The sequence below is a fragment of the Notamacropus eugenii genome, chromosome 5 (assembly GCF_028372415.1).
Source record: "Notamacropus eugenii isolate mMacEug1 chromosome 5, mMacEug1.pri_v2, whole genome shotgun sequence".
Lineage (NCBI taxonomy): Eukaryota > Metazoa > Chordata > Mammalia > Diprotodontia > Macropodidae > Notamacropus > Notamacropus eugenii.
This window is the reverse complement of record NC_092876.1, coordinates 219,351,294-219,370,980: the sequence shown is the minus strand read 5'-3', so window position 1 is coordinate 219,370,980 and position 19,687 is coordinate 219,351,294. Positions and strand designations below refer to the sequence as shown.

General features: G+C 38.5%; 1 protein-coding gene across 3 annotated transcripts in view; it reads left to right on the top strand.

Annotated features, from left to right (window-relative positions):
- ITGB6 (integrin subunit beta 6) overlaps nucleotides 1-19,687 on the top strand; it is a 92,767-nt gene that overhangs the window by 27,081 nt on the left and 45,999 nt on the right. The window lies entirely within an intron of this gene.

Sequence of the window (19,687 nt, the reverse complement as noted above, 5' to 3'; positions counted from 1 at the left end):
CAAAAGTCTTAATGTAGTTTTAAGTTATTTAAGTTTTGAATTTCATTAAGAATTTTGGGACACACTATATATATATGTGTGTGTGTGTGTGTGTGTGTGGTATACAATGTATATTATGTAGCATACTATTATCATGTAATTATTAGATATCACATATATCGTATATGGAACCTAGTCTTTGCCAAGTTGCTTTTAATAAATTTATTATTATTTTATTTCTTGTTTGTTTAATTGTAAAGATAACAATACTTTATAGATTAAGCAATTTTAAGTTGATTAGATTCCAAACTACTTAACACTAGTCAGGCTGTCTCAGGACAAATCAAAGTCTGACTAGGTTGTGAGAACCAGACGGAAAGTCTTTAAATGTCAAACTGAAGATTTTGTATCTTATTCTAGAAATATTCTAGAAAGATTCTTGTGCAGGAACACAGTCAGGGATGTGCTGGAACCAGATCAAACTGGTTCAAGAACCAATTGTAAATTTTCTTTGTGAGCATTTACATCTTGGAAATTGGCAAATGTTACAAATCAGGGCTAGACTTATTGTTTTGTTGATTGTCTAGACCACGGGTGAAGAACCTGTGGCCTCGAAGTCACATGTGGCCTTCTAGGTCCTTGGGGGCAGCCTTTGGACTGAGTTCAAGTTTTACAGAACAAATCCTTTTATTCAGGGGATTTGTTCTGTGAAGTTTGGATTTAGTCAAAGGGCCACACTTGAGGACCTAGAGAGCCACATGTGTCCTCGAGACCACAGTTCCCCATCCCTAGGGCTAGATTAAAGAAAGTAAAAGAGAAAATATTAATAATGTAGATTAAACTTAAAATTATGTACTGTATACATCTTCCCCCCACCCCAAGAGCTGATTGTTAAACATTTATCAACATACTCCTGAGTGTGACATGTTCTGACCAATGTTTTAGGATGATTATTTTAGCTGCTGTGTGGAGGATGGATTAGACTTTAAGCAATTCACTTCATCTCCTTAGGCTTTGGTTTCTTCATCTCTAAAATGAGAGGTTTGGACTGATTTCTGAGGATCCTTCCAGCTCTCATATTCTGTGAGACTGAGAATTTCCTGTGGCTTTCAGTTATCTCCGGGTAGCTAGTAAAGAATAAATGGCTATCATGCAAGTCATTCTTTGGCATGACCTAGGAAGTTGTTTTTCCCTTAAATATATTTTCCAATAAAGATGATATTTCAATTTTCTATTTTTGGTAGGAAATAAAATCATCTAGGAGTAAATGAGCCAACTTTCCAGAATATGGAAAGTTTCGATCTAGCCTGACAAATTACACTTGCTTTAAGTATGATGTAAAGGGATCTTGACAGCGGTAGTTGAAGCTATCTGGGAACAAAGGATGTAATGAGAGCCAGCTGCCTTCTATTTCTCCATTAAAGCAATAATTCTCTCCAAAAGAGAGAATGCGAAAATAAAACTCATGCCCTCTGATTACAAGGGCAGAGTGGTTTGAATCATGCTACTTCTTAAAAGACAATGAATCAGTCCAATCAATGTTATCCAGTAGTTCTAACAATGAAATGTCACTAGCAGTTATGACTTGGATTATATATAGCACTTTTCCTCTGGAGCTCAATGTCCCATAATCCAGTTTTTAAAAGCTGCAGGAAAAAATGAGCAGACAATCAGTTGGGTCCTGTCAAGAAAACTGTAACGGCTGATGTGAGTAAAGTGTCCATATTCTATAGAAACCCCACATACTACTTTACTGTGAATTCCATAATTCACAAAACCAGAAACAAGATGGGCTTTACCTCTAGGCTTAACTACCTCTCAAATAGCCCCAAAAATGCAGATGTTTCCCCGATGAAAATGGAGAAAACACTTCAAGGGGTGCTGGGTTGTAGGAGAGGCATTTTGCTCCATTTTGCTTTGTGGCCCAGAATTTCAGGTTTTATTACAAGATTAACCTTTCCACTACTGCTTTCTCTGTTGGAAGAGGAAGCATAAAGAAAATGAATCAATCAGCAGATATTGTTAAGATTATGGAATTATGAAAATTTAGAGCTGGAAGGGAAAGAAACTTTAAGGATGATCTGACTTCCCTCATTTACAGATTTGGAAACACAGACCCAAAGAAACAAAATGAGTGGGTCAAGGCCACACAGTTAGTTAATGGCAGAGCTGGACCTGGAATCCATTTCTTTTGACTCCTAGTTCAGAACTCTTTCCATTACCTTGTACTGCCTCTGGCTACAAGAATAATACATTCATTTATTAATGTCTATTAATGACTGTAATCAACGCAGAGACTCATTCATGATTTCTTTCATTTAATAAGCATTTACTAAGCACCAGCCTCTTGCTTAACTAAATCTGGGAGTGCACATGTAAACAAAAGAACAATTATTGCATTTAATTATTGTTCTTCACTCCCTTGGCCATTAACCAGGAATAAGTCTGGCACATGCATCACTCTGAAGAGAATACATGGTGCCTTGTACGTTGCTGTTGTTCAGTCGTTTCAGTCTGGTCCAATTCTTCATCACCATGAACCTCTGTCTATGGGCTTCTCAGTATCTTTACTGGAGTAGTCTGCCATTTCCTCCTCCAGTGGCAAACAGAGATTAAGAGACTTGCCCAAGATCACATAACTAGGAAGTTTCTGAGGCTGGCTGTGAAAAGGTCTTCCTGACTAAATCCACTGTGCCACCTAGCTGCCTTGCACAAATAGGTGCCTAATTAATAGGGACCTTTGAATTTCTCTCATACTCATATCACCTCCATGCTGTCTTGTAAGCATGAAGTACTGTCTACACATATGAAATTTTGGTACTCTTCATAGCTAACTATGTTGGGTCCTGAAGTGCTGGAGGTATAATTTCAATCCTTTTTGGAAATTGACACCTTCTGTTTGTCAGAAGTTGTACTCACTTTCCTAAAAATTCTGTATGGCATATGTGGGGTATCCTAAAAGTCTTTAATAGTCTATAAGTGAATCTAAACTAGTTTTACCCTAAAATGTTTTTTAATCATCATAAAATTTCTTATTTTGATAACCTCATGGTGATGTGAAGGTGACCCTGTAGCATTTGAAAGCTGTGTCCTTGGATAACAAACTCTGTGCATTCTACCAGTGGATCAAATAATTTGGTATGTGACCATTGTCCTAGGAAAAGACTAGTTAAGTATGAAGATGCCTATCACCAGAAAGAGAGTCACCAAATGATGACTGTTTTTGGCCAATGGAAAGTGCTATCTATTATGAGGCTATCTGTTATGATATGTGACCTGTGTCAATGCAAGGACCACCCATACCAGTGATCAGATCACTGGAAATATTCATTGAGAAGATTTGCCTAAGCATATAATATGTCCTCAGTAAACCTTTTTTGGTTAATTAATGACACTGTTGAGATACAAAGATTCTTTTGGGCAGATGCAAAATCAAGGTTAGAAAGGAGAAAGAAAACAAGAATTTATTGTGTCTACTATGTGCCAGGCACTGTTAAGTACTTTACAAACATTATCTCATTAATTCTCACCGTAAGTGCTATTGAGCAAACTGAGGCAGGCAGGTTAAATGATGGCCCAAGAGTCATACAGCTAATAACTGTCCAAGGCTGGATTTGAGCTTGGGTCTTCCTGACTCCAGGCCCAGTGATCTATCCAACATACCAGAGAATGCGTGCGAATGTAAAATTTGCTCCAAACTCTTTTATGTGTCAGTCTCTTTGGCTCTACCTGCTTTCCTGATATAAAATGAACAGATCAATTCATTCATGAGTCCCAAGTTCAACTTACTGCTTTGAAAAGTTGCTTCTTAGATATCATTCACCACAAGCCCACCAACATTTCATTCATTTATATTCAAGCCCTGGTATCCTCCATTTCTCTGACCTTCTATTTCTTAGGATCATTGATTTAGTGGGAAATTGGACCTTGGAGACCATCTAGTCAAATACCATCATTTTTAGGGATTAGGAAATTAAAGCCTCTAGAGACATAGTGATTTGCTCAGTGTCACATAGCTAGCTAGTTGTTTGGCAAAGCCAGGATTAAAACCCAGGGCCAAATCTGGGACTCTTTCCACCCCACTCTCTTGCCATATGCCAAACACCTCCTCCTGTCTACCCCAGCCCTGGGGGAGAAGGAGTGTTTTGGGAAGATAAAATAAAGCTGACTACTTAAAAAGTCCTCTTTTTGTGCTGCACATTTATAAGACACAAACATAATGTTACCAACTTTAAAAATTAGGGTACAATAAGGACACAGACCATTGTGTTAAACTGAGCTACATGCCAATGAGCCAACATGAACTAAGCCTTGGGATGTGGTTGGGGGGGTCACAGTTTTTGAAGTATATCTTCAAATAATTTCTATATGCTTTATATTTCTATTTTATAACATTATATTATATATATATATATATTTATGTTTCCATTAGCTTTCCTGTCTCTTTCCAGTTCTCCCCAACCTCAAGCTTTCTTGTCTGATACTGACTCCCAAGTCTGTGCCCAACCTCCCTTAGAGTCTCAAAATGCTAAGGACCATTTAATTATCCTTGTTTTATTTCTTTAAGTGCAACATAACAACATACTCCTCTTAAAATCAGTTCCCTCTATCCCCTTAGGATTTTATGCATGTTAACTACTAGGGTCTAGGTCTGGCAATCTGAAAATTGAGATTAATCATAATTTCTATAGAAGGATGCGGACAATAGTAGCACCAGGTGTGCATGTACAGTTTATGATCTGAATTCTTGGAGAAACATTTAAGTGCCTAGGATATGTGCTGAGCACTGGACAAATATTTCTCATTTAATCTTCACAACGGCCTCAGGACATTATTATTATCCTCATTTTACAGTTGAGGAAATTGAAACAGAGATTAAGTGACGTGCAAGGTCACACAGTTTATAAGTGTCTGAAGTCAATGTAAACTCAGGTCTTTCTGACTCCAGGCCCGTCGTGACTTTATCCACTCTTCCACCTGACTCCATGTTATTTTGTATTTGGCACCTGGCTATGTCAGGAAATACTCACATGAATGTTAATACAAATCTATTCGAGTATGCAGGGGTAGCTACCCTGACTCAGCGGCTGACAGGAGATTCATGGAGGAACTTAGAGGTTTATACAGTTCAGTTTACACAGGAAGAATCTGAAGCCCAGAGAAGTTAAGAACCCTGCCCAAGGTCCCACAGATTGTGCCCCCACAGGGGCAGATTGACCCCCAGGCTTTCTGATTTCAGAGCCAGCACTGGGACATGCTTTGACTCCTATCTAAGATGCCAAAAGATATTCCGTAGATCGATGCAAGGTCTCTTTTAGGTCATTAGATCCTGAATAATTGCACAAAGGAAGCAATTTTTTAAAATGAAAGGTGCTTCAGATCAAAAGCAATTTGAGAGGCTTTCATTTTTCTGTTGTTGCTGGCATTGCTAGAGTAAGCCAAAACAGAACAGCAGCTGCACAAGATCTTCCCCAGCGACCTTTGGAAGGCAAATTCTGTAGTGAAGAAATAGTCAAAATTCCTGTGGCCCAGCCTAGACCTTCACCTAGGAGACTGACTGCAGGAAAGGAGAAGGTGGAATCTGGGGCTATGTTGTGCAGTTAAAATAGTTAAAGGCATCAGCCTGAAAATACAGCAGCAGATATCGGAGAGACTGAAGACTCAGTCATAGAATTGAAGAGATGGGAAGGGTTCAAGCAGTCAGCTGGTCCAAGCCATGCCAGGAAGGAATTCCCACTATAACACACCCCAATTGTGGATGTGCTGCCTCCAAAAGGATAAACCCAAAGCAAACTTCGTAGCCTCCGCTTTCCTAGTTGCCATAACCCTCCTTGAGTTAATCGATCAACAAGCATTTATTAAGCATATGTAAAGCACTGTGCTGAACTGCAGGGATACAGAGAGGAAAAATGGCCCCTGTTCTCAATGGCTTATGTTTCAACAGAGAGACAATGTCTATATAACTAGGCAACACAAAAAACACGCATAATAAAGAAGATGGAAAGTAACCTTGGTGGAGGCGGGGAGGCTCTAGCAACTGGGTGGAACCAAGAAAGGCCTCCTGCAGAAAGTGGGTGGCCTTTGAGCCGAGTCTTAAAGGAAGCCAGGGATTCTAAGAGACAGAGGCGAGCACGCAGGAAGTTACAGACCTTTGGGGTGGCCAGGGAAAAGGCACAGGAACAGGCTTCAGAGTGTTATGTACAAAGAACACCAAGAAACAGAGCATGCAAACACCTTTTTAATAGCCCTCACACATGCACACCTGTTTTCTGTTTTCTTTCTCCCTTCAGATCTTTTCTAGGAGTTATCCTTCCAAGTTTTATTACCTGCTATTTGGTCTGCAGAGCACATAGGCTGTTACTGAACCAGATCTTTTCCTCTTAGAGTTTTATGGGTATTAGGACCAGCACTGCTGGAAGAAATCTGCAGTCCTTCCAAAGACACAAGTAAAATTATTAAGGGAGGATCTAAAATAGCTCTAGTAACACATATTTGTCCATCGCCCCCTTTCTTTGATTCTTAAATACAAGCAGTCCTGTATGTTTGCTTGTTTCAGAAGAGTGATCTATTAGGCCCCCATTCTTTTTTTCCTTATCATTCTCCTAGCTACTTCTGAAGGCACACTCAGCTGAATTCAAGAATATCTTGGCTGACAAGATAATTACATCCAACAACGGGCTGGGAGAAAAGGAGGCAGCACCCAGAAAATTTCTCAGCCTACCTAGTCATTGCAGAAGCCAACTTCAATCTAAGCACCCTGATTTAATTAGCACACTCTCATAGCTACCTACATCACCATGGAATTCTGACAATGGGAAGCCTAAAGGCAAAGGAGATATCATGCAGCACAATGAAAGAAATTCATGCTACACTAGTGCCAGAAACAATTACACATTCTTCTTGGAATCCCGGGTGTCCTAGTAACACAGTATGGCCTGGGGGGGATCTCTTGCATAAAGCTAGGAGCCCTGCGTTTACAGATAATGAATGTAAGAACTGGCAAGGGGGAAAATAACCCACGAGGATGAAAAGCCTCTTGGGGAAGAAAAGCTTTCTGATTTATTTCAGAAGTAGGGACCTTCTTTGAGAGTCAACCTGATTTTTCGCCCCTGGGCTCAAGAACATATACATCACTCCTATAAAAGAGGACTTCACCAGAGTGGAGTTACCATTCCTTTAACCAGATAAATAGTATAGTATATTCCACAGAAAATTACTTTTGCTCCTAAACTTTTACTTTTTCCTCCCTGGCTTTCAAACTCTTTTTTCCCCAGTTTTGAGAATTATAATCTTAGTGTTTTTTAATTCACTAGGCAAACATTGTTGAATTCTATGATTCATACCCATGTGGGTATCAATATACAGTTATCCCTTCCACATCATGGGACAGTTAGGGGGTACAGTGCCCCTGAGATATGGATAATCCGTGTAAAATGTCTGGCTTTCCCTTCATACCAAAGAAGTCTGAATTATTATGGTATTAAAAAATAAAATATGCTGATATTATACAATACTATACATATGTTTTATGCATTTCTGAGTTTCTAAACTTTTTCAGTGACATTCTCATGTCTGCAGCTTCCACAAAACTCCCCCAAATTCCCATTTAATTTCTTATGCCGACCCACAATAGATGTTTCCCCATCAAGAAAGTCATGATGTGGAAGGGATAACTGTATAGTAGTTTTTGGTATTTAATTGCATTGGTTTTTTGGGACAGTTGAAGTTCCTAGGCCCCAACAGAAGGTTTTTTTCCACCAGGAACAACAAAGACCATTTCTCCACTCATGCTCTAAGGTTCACCAATAAAATCCTGAGAATCTTCTTGTTAGTGTAAGGTCCAGGAAGTCAGATTTTGCTTCTGCAAAAGATGTAGAGGGTCAGTTTAAGTTGGTAACCAAAAGATCTATTAAGTATATGGCCCGCAAAGCACTAGCCTAGCTTTTAAAGAAGTTACAAAGTTTACATAAGACAGTCCCTGCGGTCATCAGTCTATTAGGGAAATAGTACATAAACATAGATACCTAGAATACACTATCTTACGTGATAAGTGCATCAAAAACTTAGAAAACAAAGGTCATGAGAGACCAGAAGGAATAAGTTTCCTTCTAAATCTGGAGGGGGCAAGCAGGGTATGGAAATCATCTGTAATATAAAGCTATGTTTGTGTGACCTTGGACAAGGAATTCACTTCCTTGGGGCTCTGTTTGCTCATTTATAAAATTGGAGAATTAAATTGAAAGTTCTCTAGGGGAACCCCTCTAGCTCTAACATTTTTTGCAACTTAAACATGAAAAAGTGACATATATACTCAGGAACAGCTTGTTCACAAAGAAGGTTGAAGTACGTAAGGAAAAATACCTTTTTTTAAATTCCCTTTGAAAAATAAAAATAAAAAAACATGTGCAGAATATTTGGGGATCTCTCTGAGGAAAAGTTCCATTTAATATCACCGATCCAAACAGTAAATAAAATCCAGATCACTCTGGTAAAGCATGCTATAATAATTAGTTGGGTAAGCATCCTGGCTTTGTTCTGCTATGCATTTCAGCAGGAGAAAAAGAAGTTTCATGATTGGAAACTGCCTAAATCAGCACCACTTCCTTCCCCTTCCTTCCCCCTCCCAAAAGAGATGTGCATAATTTAGCCTTCGGTAACTGCATCAAAATTTAAGAAAGCATTACTTACATTAAATGTAAAAATACATTTAAAACTTTCTTAAGTACAAGCAATAAGATTTATGTTGTAAATGCATATGTAGTTCTAATATATTCAGGGGTGTACAGGAACCTGCTCAAACTGTCTCTTAAGATCTGATCATTAAATTTTCAAGGTGAACATTTATACCTCAGAAATCATCAAACTCTACAGATCAAGGCTTGAGTACTGTTTTGTTGGTTGTTGATTTAAGAAAAGTGATGGAGAAAAATCTTAATAATGCAGATTGAACTTAAAACTTTGTCAAGTGTACTTTTATTTTTGAGAGATGGTTGTTAAACCTTTATCCACACTCCACTAACTATGATAATTAATTTAGAAAATGGTCCAACAAAGCCTTATGGCAGAGAATATCAGAGAGTTAAAGACAAAGATATGGATCATCCAAAAGATGTAAGTAAAAGCATCCCTTTGACACAGAAAGAAGTAGAAGTGAAATAATTAACAGTAATTGTTTTAATTGTGCCTGGCTTGCAAAACAAATAAATAAATCAGACTGTAACCAGAATAAATTGGTCAGTGAAAGAGAGAACAACGACCACCTGCTAAAACTTAGGAAGATATACTGAAATACTGGAGAAAGATCTCCAAACAATGTGACAGGGTCATATTTAGAAACTTCATCCCCCACTTGTACCAAAATTAATTGGATTATCTCCATAGAGATAAAATGTAAATAAGAACTATCTAAACTTACTTATGTCCAAATAAAACATTATAAATTAAAACCGTAAAAATGTAAAGAAATAATAGGTAGCTGGGTGGCACAGAGGACAGAGAGCCAGGCCTAGGGACAGGAAGGCTCATCTTCCAGAGTTCAAATTTGACCTTAGACACCTGTTGGCTGTGTGAACTGGGCAAGTTACTTAACCCTGTTTGCTTCAGCTGTTGCATCTTTAAAATGAGCTGGAGAGGGAAATGGCAGATCACTCTAGTATCTTTGCAAAGAGAACCCCAAAATGGGATCACAAAGAGTCTGACACAGCTGAAAATGTTTGAACCACAAGAAGAAATAATAACAGGATGACCACTCCTACTACGCATGTATTTCAATGTTGTTTAAAATATAAACTTAGAAAACAGAGATAGTACCTTTTTTCAACATAATCCATTGAGTATTCAACAAAATTGTTGGTTGCTGTCATTCAGTTGGTTCTGACTGTGACCAAATCGGGGTGGAGGCAGGGGTTGGCAAAGATACTGGAGTGGTTTGCCATTTCTCTCTGCATAGGAACAGAGGCAAACAGGGTTAAGTGACTTGCCCAGGATCACACAGCTATAAGTGTCAGACTTCTGATTTGAACTCAGGAAGATGAGTCTTCCTGATTCCAACCCCAGTGATCTATCCACTATGCCACTTAGCAACCAACATAAAAAATTCACACTTCAATATCTGACAGTGACAAAAATTTCGTTAAAGATTGCATGGCCTGTGGAAAAGAATAAGGTATTTTGAGAATAAGCTAGTATGGAATTTAAGGAATATTTTAAGTAAAAGGCGTGGGTTCAAATTAAGATGTAGAACAATATCAGATGAAGCAAAGGAGAGAAGGTGGAAATGATGGAGTAGTAGAGGGGGAAAAAGCAGGGGGGGTCTAGGGAAACAGAGAGGAAGGGAGGTATGGAAAGACAAAAATATAGACCAAGTGCAAGCAAATGTGACATAATTCAAGGTTTGGGGAGTTTTTTGTATGTCATTGACCTCTATGAATCCCTGCTCAGAATATCATTTGTCACTTACATTCACTATTGAAGAAATTCTAAATTTCAGTAAGAAGTTAATAAAAATAAAGATGTATTTTTTTCCTATTCAAGTTCTCAGATGTTCTAAAATTTGTTCATGAACCTCAGGTTAAGAACCTTTGCTTAACAGAAGAGATTGTCCGTAATAGGGTAGGGAGCAGAGGGGTGGAGATCCTTTTAACAACTAAGAAAAAATATTTCCTTAAATTTATATAACATCATATCTTCTCAGTCAATAGAAACTAACTTTCTCATTACATATACTTAAGGCTAGAACTTTATATTCATTAATAATGAAAATAGACTGCTCCCTCTTGATATGTTTTGGGCTGTACATTAAGAGGGCGTGTACCACGTCCAAGGCCCAAAGAGAATTAGGGTGCTGCTCTGTGTCTGGTTTTTGTACGCTACTGAGTAAAAAGTTGCCATTGGTACAGTCAACTTTTAATAATTTACACTAATGAGGGGACATTGGTATTATCTGGCTTTGAGCCTGGGGGCATCCTTCCTTCATGTGTTCCAGTCCCAGAGAGAAAGAAAAGATCTAACGGTATGATAGACTGGGAACAATCAGAGCCTCAGGAAATCAAACCTGGAACAAAGATCCACTAAACAGGAGTCAAAGTCCAAGGTAGACGGTCAAGGTCAGGAACAAGAAGAGGAATAATCATGGAGGACAATTTCCGTAGCAAGCATCATCACTGCACTAATTCGGCCTTGGTTAGCCAGTGGATGAAATGTTAACCAAATGGCATTCAGTATCCAAAACCAGGATCAAGCCAGAGGTTGGGGAATATTGGACAAGCTACACATAGAGGCTAATGTTGAACCAATGAAGTCCTCAAGTCCCTTGCTTTCTTCAGCTATTTGGGGAAGGCCAGATTGAAGGGGGGACTATGGGATTTTTTTAGTTTCTTTTTCCTAACCTGGTCAATGGCTCATACCTGACATCTCCTACCTTAACAGGCAATCTCAGCAAAGAATAGAGGTGGCAAATGAAGATGTTTTCCTCTTTATCCTTTGGTGCCAGCCTTCTAAATGACCCTTTGCTGATACCTTACCTTGCCTTAATAAATAACTATAAAAAATCTGAAAAGACAAACACAATCTGAGTGACAAATGAAACATTTTTTTAAACAAGGAAAAAAAGCAAATAAAAAAGGCAGAAGTAAGGCTGGGAATCTTATGAAATTGCAAAAAGAAATTGAAGAGAGCAGCAGGCACACACAATGTAGCCCAGAATGTCTAAGCCAGGAAAAGAGGCCTTAGAACCTGCTGGGTGGCATCATAGGGAGGTGGCCCCATAGCACACCCATGAGCCATAATTAGGATAGCCCATGGACTGATAATTGAGAAATGAGTGATAGAAATTCCAACCCAAGCACACTAGTTTGCTTTCCTAATCAGCTTCTCTGCTATTGTTTACCAACCCCAGGATTCCTAATTTCAAAGAATAATCTTCTAAAGACACAATGCTGTAATTCATAACAGCCAGGCATGCAAAGTCTTCCTTCTCTGCTGTAAAACATGTTTAATCATGCTGATTTACAATAGCACTTTAGTGTTGTAATGAAAGAGAGGCATTTGATACATAATATTTAAAGGAATCGTAACGCTCCTGGAGATTTAAAGTATAATTTTTAACAGCATTAAGCCAGGAAGCCAAATTGTCCATGTTTATAGATAATTATTTGAAATACTTTTGGGGAACCAACATCCAGAATTTAATTAATAGTTTTCTTCTACACAATTTTCCATGTTATTACTTGGCACTACTACTGACTGACAAGTCCTTTATACTGTCACACTAGTGGTTATCAGCAAATGTGATTAATGTTAGCTCCAAGTTCTAATAGCCTCCCGATAAATGTTGTCCCACATGAAAGGGAATAACTGTGCCAAGAGAAGTGAATCAGCTTACCTTTACCCAGAGAGAGGTGACCAAAATTCACAAGACCAGTTGGACCATTGTCTTTGGAAAATATCCATTATACCTCCACTAGTAATTTATGATTTACCATAAATGTATCAGGTATGACAATTTCATACAGCTTTTGGGGTCTATGATCCTTTTTCTTAGAGACTTTAAGATTCCCTTTACCAGGTACTAAAAGCTACCTCCCACCTTCTCTTCTCCTGGGACCAGTTAAATTTGCATACTCTCCAGCTTCTGTGAGGAAGTCCAACGTTAGCCCAAGATTCATGTCTCCTATTATTGCAGAAGATGGGCTCTTGGTGTAGTGGACAGGGGCCTGGATTTTGAAATAGAGAATCTAGGGCTTGAATCTCAGCTCTGCTTTACTATCTCTGTGATCTTGGGCAAGTGACTATGGTCAACCTCTCTAGTCCTCAGTTTCTACATGTGTCAAAGGTGGGCTAGATGACTTAGAATGTCCCTTCTATCTAGAAATCTAGGCTCATAATTATATTCATATGTTATGGGGAAAATGTTTACTGAATGCCTTCATACAAGTGATATGTATTTGTGTGACATTTTGAACTATTGTCCACAACCAACAGTATTACTTCCTTTGGTGAAAAGTCAAAAAATGCAATCCAACAAAGATTTATGAAGTATCTTTATTACTATTATGTTTCTATACCATGGCAGCTTTGTGGTACAGTGGATAGAGTATGGAGCCTGGAGTCAAGAAAACTCATCTTCCCAGGTTCAAATCCAGCCTCAGACACTTACTAGTTGTGTCACGCTGGGCAAGTCACTTAACTCTGTTTGCCTTAGTTCCTCATCAGTAAAATGAACTGGAGAAGGAAATGACAAGTCACTTCACAATCTTTGCCAAAACCCTAAATGGAGTCATGAAAGGTTGTGCACAACTGAAAAATGACTGAACAACAATACCTACACCATGCAAAGCAACCTTGGGTGCTGGGGTAAAAATGAAAAATTTTTCTTACCCTCTAGGTTTTTACATTTTACTTTAAGGATACTAATCAGATACAGAAAAGCAAACTCAAGATAATTTGAGGAATGATAACCCTCTGGTGAGATCAGGAAAGGCTTTAAGAGAGAGATAGTTCTTGGGTTGTATCTTGAAGAAAATGGTGGAGGCTGTGCCTTCCAGGCATGGGGAATGGCCTGTGTAAAGGCACCCGCAGAGAGAAGGAAAATGGAATGCCAAGTTGCAAAAAAAACCTAGTAGGCCAGTTTGTCTGAAACTTTAAGTGTATGAAGAGAAATAATTTGAAATAAATCTGGAAAGGTGTGAAAGGGGGAGGGGGAGGAAGAAACAGATTGTGGAGAGTTTTCAACATTAACCTATGAAGTTTGTGTCTTATTATAGAAGCAACATTAAAGATTTTTTAGAAGAGAAATGGTATGATCATATTTGTGTCTAAGGGATATTAATTTTATGACTATGTGGAGGATGTACTAGACAGGGACAAGAAAGAGGAAACTTAATGAGAATAGCAATGTTTGCATTTGCATTATACCTACCATGTGCCAAGCACTGTGCTAAATGCTTTACAAATATTATCTCATTTTGTCTTCGCAACAACCCTAGGAAATAGGTGCTGTTTTTATTCCCATTTTATGGGAAACTAATGCTGAGAGAGGTTAAATGACTTAGCCAGAATCACAGAGCTATTAAGTGTCTGAAACTGGCTTTGATCTCAGGTCTTCCTGGCTACAGGCCCAGAACTCTATCCACTGTTCTTAGCTGCTTAACCTAGGGTGAATGTCTGTGTGAGTGGAGAGAACCAGGCAGAACTGAGAGATGTAACGGCGATAGGCACAGCAAGTCTTGGCAGTTGGTTATATGTGGGACAGAAGGGAGAGTGAAGACTCGGAGATGGTTCCAAGTTGGTGAACCTATAACTAGAAGGATGATGGTGCTCCCAGCAGGCAGAGTGAAGTTTAGAACTGGCACAGGTTTAGTAGAGCCTGAGATTTCTATGTCACAAGCATGTAGAGATGTCTAGAGGAAGTGGGTAACATATGGCCAAAGTTCAGATTGTTCTTAATACTAATATGATTTGATACAAGAACACTCTAAAAGCCTCTCTGAAGAACTTCAGAATTGATTGTGTGACATCAGAGACATCGGTACAGGACCGCCCAGCATGGCATGCCCACATTAGAGAAGGTATGTGCTCTATGAGCAAAGCAGAATTGAAATAGCGCAAAAGAAATGCAAGGTGTGCAAATTTAGAGAATCCACCTAAATGTTCACATGACCTATTTGTGTTCGATCTGTGGTAGAGCATTCTGAGCTTATCCGGGTCTGATCAGCCAGTCAGACACACTATAACTTGACCCTAACATAGTGATCATTTTGGTCCTCTTCAAGAATGAAGGACAACCACAACCAACCAACCAATGTTGCTCATAATGATGATAATAATAACAGCTAGTATTGATACAGTGCTTTAAGGTTTGCAAATACCCTCTTATTTAATACTTATGACAACCAAAGGCCCTTCATTTTACAGAAGGGAAGACTGAGGCAGACGGAGATCATGACTTACCCAGGGTAGGACAGCTAGTAAGTTTACAAGACTGGATTAGAACTCAATTCTTGCTGACTTTAGGTCCAGTGCTCTATCCACTGTACCACCTAACTGCCCAGATTAGAGCTAAATATATAGGTCTGGAAATCAGTGGTATAGAGATAATAATTAAACCCATAAATACTCTTGACCTCCTCAAGGAGATAATATAGAGAAAGAAGAGAAAAAATCCCAGCACAGATTTTTGGAAGCCCCTTATGTCTCCTTTTAGACAGGGTGAAGTAGTGTTAAAAGCTATGCAAAGGTCAAGGAGTAGGTGTGCAAACACGTCATTGGATTTAGAAACTAACAGATCATGGGTAGATATGAAAAGAGCAATTTCTGTCAAATGGCTGGTTTGGAAGACACATTCCAAAGGGATAATAAATGGATGAGAGCTAAAGAAAGGGAAGCAATGAGTGTAGAAAGTTTTTTCTAAATGCTTGGCCATGAAAGAGAAGAGAGATACAAAATGATAGCTTGAGGAGATGAGAGAGTCAAGTCAAGAACTTATAGGATTTGGAAGACATGGGCATAATTATAAGTGGCAGGGAAGAAGCCAAGGGATTCAAAGGCAGAGGACAAAGTACAAGTGTGAACTTGTAGATTATGCAGTTACAAATATGTTGGGAAGAAAGTGAAGCCAGAGCAGAAGTAATAATATGGAACAGCACAGAGGGAGGTGCTGCCTGTAGGCATGGCCCCAACTGGAATTCTTGGGTTCTCTCTCCCTGGGTTGGGGTGGGTTTGCTCACTTCACCTGTACCTACTTCAGCAAATTGAGGTGGTTGCTCAGAGGAATGGCCATGAACTACTGCCCTACTGAGAATTATCCCAGGGCCCAAGGAGTAATCTTTGTATGTTACTATTCCCACGGAAACTAGATGTTGCATTTTCAAATGTTAAAGACTCATGAGCCCCCACTGTTGTATTTCCCATTTGTAAATAAGCACATTCAATCAAAATTTTGCTGAAAATACAAAGCAAACACATAATATTCTATCAATAAATTTCACTTAAACTCTCCCACTAAGGCATATACTGTAAATGGGATAGTGGGCATATACTTAAAATCCTATAGTTATGAAGCATAAAAGAAATACATGTAGCCAGGGAAACTCACAGTTCTACAACTGTAGACTTAGTGTCATTTTCCTGTCCCTGGAACTGCTAATGAAAGCTTTTTCATATGCGTATCTTCTGTGTTTAACAGATACTTAACGCTGCTCAACTGAACTGGTTCATACAGTGCTTAACAAAGAATATCTCACTGGCCAAAGCATTTCAGCTAGACAGCTCTATACTCCACTCAGAATCTTGTCTTATTCTCTGTTTCCAAGCTATTTCTCTTCTCTAATGAGCTTATTCCTTAGCAGAAACTGTAGTATCAATCATTCTTAGCTTCGGATTTAACTTATGCCTTCCAATCAAGTAATATTATACTCTTTTAGGAAAAGACAATGACTTTTACCCAAAAAATAAAAATCCTGTCCTTTATCCTAGTGTCTCCAGCACTGTTCCTTTACAGAATCCTTTTCCTTCTCCACCTCTCAGCAACATTGGGTGGCAAAGCAAAGAAGTATCTTCTGTCTTTTCTCTTCTTCTCAACATATCATAATAGAAAACAGAGTATGTTCTCCATATTCCTTCTTCTGAGCAACAGTTGACAGACATAGAGCTCCAGTTTCTCCTTGGGCAACCAATATGCCTAATAAGAAGTGACGGTCCAGAGACAAAATTACATTCTCTTTAATGCAGTTCTGAAGTGTGCCCTTTCATATAGTTCCCCTTCTTCCTTGGTTTAACAGCTAGGTCCTTTCTACAAACATCCCCATCTTAGCTTATAGTTAGCAACAAGTTCTTATGTTGTCTATAATTTTATATTGTCCCATTATCACAAAACAATTCTGACATCTAAGCCTCCTCAGTTAAGAGTCTAAAAGTTCTCTTGTTCTTTCTATATAAATTAATAAATTTGCATTTATTGCAATAAATTCATCATCCATTCACTCCAGTACTCTACAGCTTGTCATATTCAAACAAGTAACTGCTGTCTCAGAACGTTTAAGTTTCATTTAACTTAGTAACTGCTTCTCTAAGGCAGATCAATAGACCTATGACCTAGAAAAGTGAATTTATCAACTGTTTCTCTTTAGAACCTGAAGGAGGCTTATATTCCAGGCAATTGAACTGCCAAGGGTCGTCTTAAATAAAAATTGACTATAAGTCACAGGGATAATAAATAATTATATGAGGAAGGAGATAGAAGAAGAGATTGAAGGATAACATGTTATGACAAAAGAGAGGAATTTAAGAGTTCTGGGGGGAAATGACAGGAGAGCAGTTATACTTGATGGTGAAATAAAGGATATGACCATGACTACTTATGTCAAAGATGGAGTGAAAGTGTAGGTTAGGGAAGTGTAAGAATGGACTAAGAAGCCTGGAAGTTTGTGGAGTTATGAACATGTATATTGAAGTCCTCTAATACGAGGACAAGGATTGGGGTAGGTGGAAATACCACGGCCTTTGTACTGCTTGACTCAAGATAATTATGGCAATAGCCTGGGAGTCAGTAATTCAATTCAATTCAACAAACATTTATTAAGCACCTACTATGTTCAAGGCACTGTGCTACAAAAATAGGACTTGTTCTTGAGGAGTTTGTATTCTACCTGGGCAATTAAAATGCAGATGTAAAACATGGTACAAAAGAAAGCTAACTGTCTCTGAAACTAAAAGATTTAGGTTCAAATTCTCTGGTGCTTATTACCTATGTGACTTTGGGGAAGTTAATTTCCTCATCTCTAAAATAAGAGAGTTAAACTAGACAGAGGATATATTGAGTGCTTATTATGTGGTAGGCAACGTGTTAACATCCAGGACTACAAATAAAATCAAGCAAGATAGTCGCTGTCCTCTGAAAACTTATATATGATGGGAGTAGCCCCTGTGATCTCCAATCTAAGTATAATATAAAGAAAATTGGGCAGAAAAAGCAGGAAAGTTTTTATACAGTATGTGGCAAATGAGCTGAAGATTCTGAGATACTGAAAATAAGGAGAAAAATTCCAGGCATGAGCAAAAGCTCATGCAAATGTATAAGGATGGAAGATAAAGTGCTAAGTTTAGAGAGCAGTTAGTCATCAAATGAGGCTTGACTTGACTAGAACATAGAGTTTGTGATAGATAGCATTATGCAAAAGCAATGAAAGTTAGATGGTTGTTGTCCAATATGGCCCATGATGCAAAAATGCTATCTGTGCTTCGGTCCACATGATCAGTGCAATACCCCCATTTAAACAGAAGTCAGGTTTCTGGCAATCTCAGCTCCTGAGAACATATCTATAGTTCCACAAGTAAATGAAAATATCCCTCTGAATGGTGAAACATCTATGACAAAACCCATGCACTACGTAACATACATTTTACTATCGAAGACTTTTATCTCAGTCAAAGACTATTTGCTCTATCTTATATACTTTTCTAACAAGATCAGTTATCTAGATTTTAGAGATCAGAAAAATTTTAATAACCCAACACTTATGTAGCTTAACAGGTTTGCAAGATGTCTTCCTCACAACAAACCCATGAGGTGTATAATTTTAAAAGTACATTACCTCATTTGAACTTCACAACAACTCTGTGAGAAAGATGCTACAAGAATTTTTGTCCCCATTTTATAGGTAAAGAAAAGAAGGCTCAGAGAGCTGTCGTTTACCCATAGCCACACAGGCAGTAAGTGTAGACATCAGATTTTGAACTTGAACTTCTTAATTCTGAGCTGAACACTATCGACTATTTCAATGGCTAGGAACAGCTAGGTTGCACAGCGGAGTGTTGGGCCTGGAGTCAGGAAGATGAGTCTTCTTGAGTTCAAATATGGCCTCAGACTCTTACTATGTGACCCTGGACAAATCACTTAAGCCTGTTTACCTCAGTTTCCTCATCTGTACAATGATCTGGAGAAGGAAAAGGCACACTACTCTAGTACTTTGCTAAGAAAACCCCAAATAGGGTCGTGCAGAGTCAAACTTAACTGAAAACGACTGAACAAATTGTTTCCACATTGTACATGAGAACATTGAAGTTGAGAGGATCAAATGATGTAACTAATTACCAAATGAATAAGTGAATCCAAACTCAAACACAGGTCTTCTGTCTCCAAGGCTGGTGGTCTTTCCTCTATACCATACTACCTCTCATCCAAATTAGAACGTGACAGTAATGGATAGCAGAAAGATAACTGTCAGTTATCACTGAGTGCCGTGGGAAGAGACAGTTAATTTTTTAACTAGAAAGGATGAAACCAAAAGCTGTACAGTTACACTCAAGAATGAACAACTTAGAGGCCATCAAGGTCAAGAGCAACCATTCCTTTATACCTCAATAACCTCTGAGGCTTATGACATTGTTCCTATGCTCACAGTAGGCTGCAGAGGAAGGCTGCACCTGAGTTAATCAATAGAAACTACCTAAGTAATTCATCCTTTTAAAGGGCAACCAAGAGATTAGTCATTAAGATCTAGGGACTCTTCTAGCCTGGTCAAGTTGCTTATTTTACTTAGTTCCCTTAACCATAAAAAAGAGAAAATTAATACCAACTAAGCAGAGATTTATAGGAAAATATGCTTTGGGCTTCTTGGGAAAATATGAGTTCAATGAATTTGGACTAAGTTCTATTACTGTTATTGTTATTATAAGACATGACTCCTTTCCTGTTATAGAAGTACAGCCT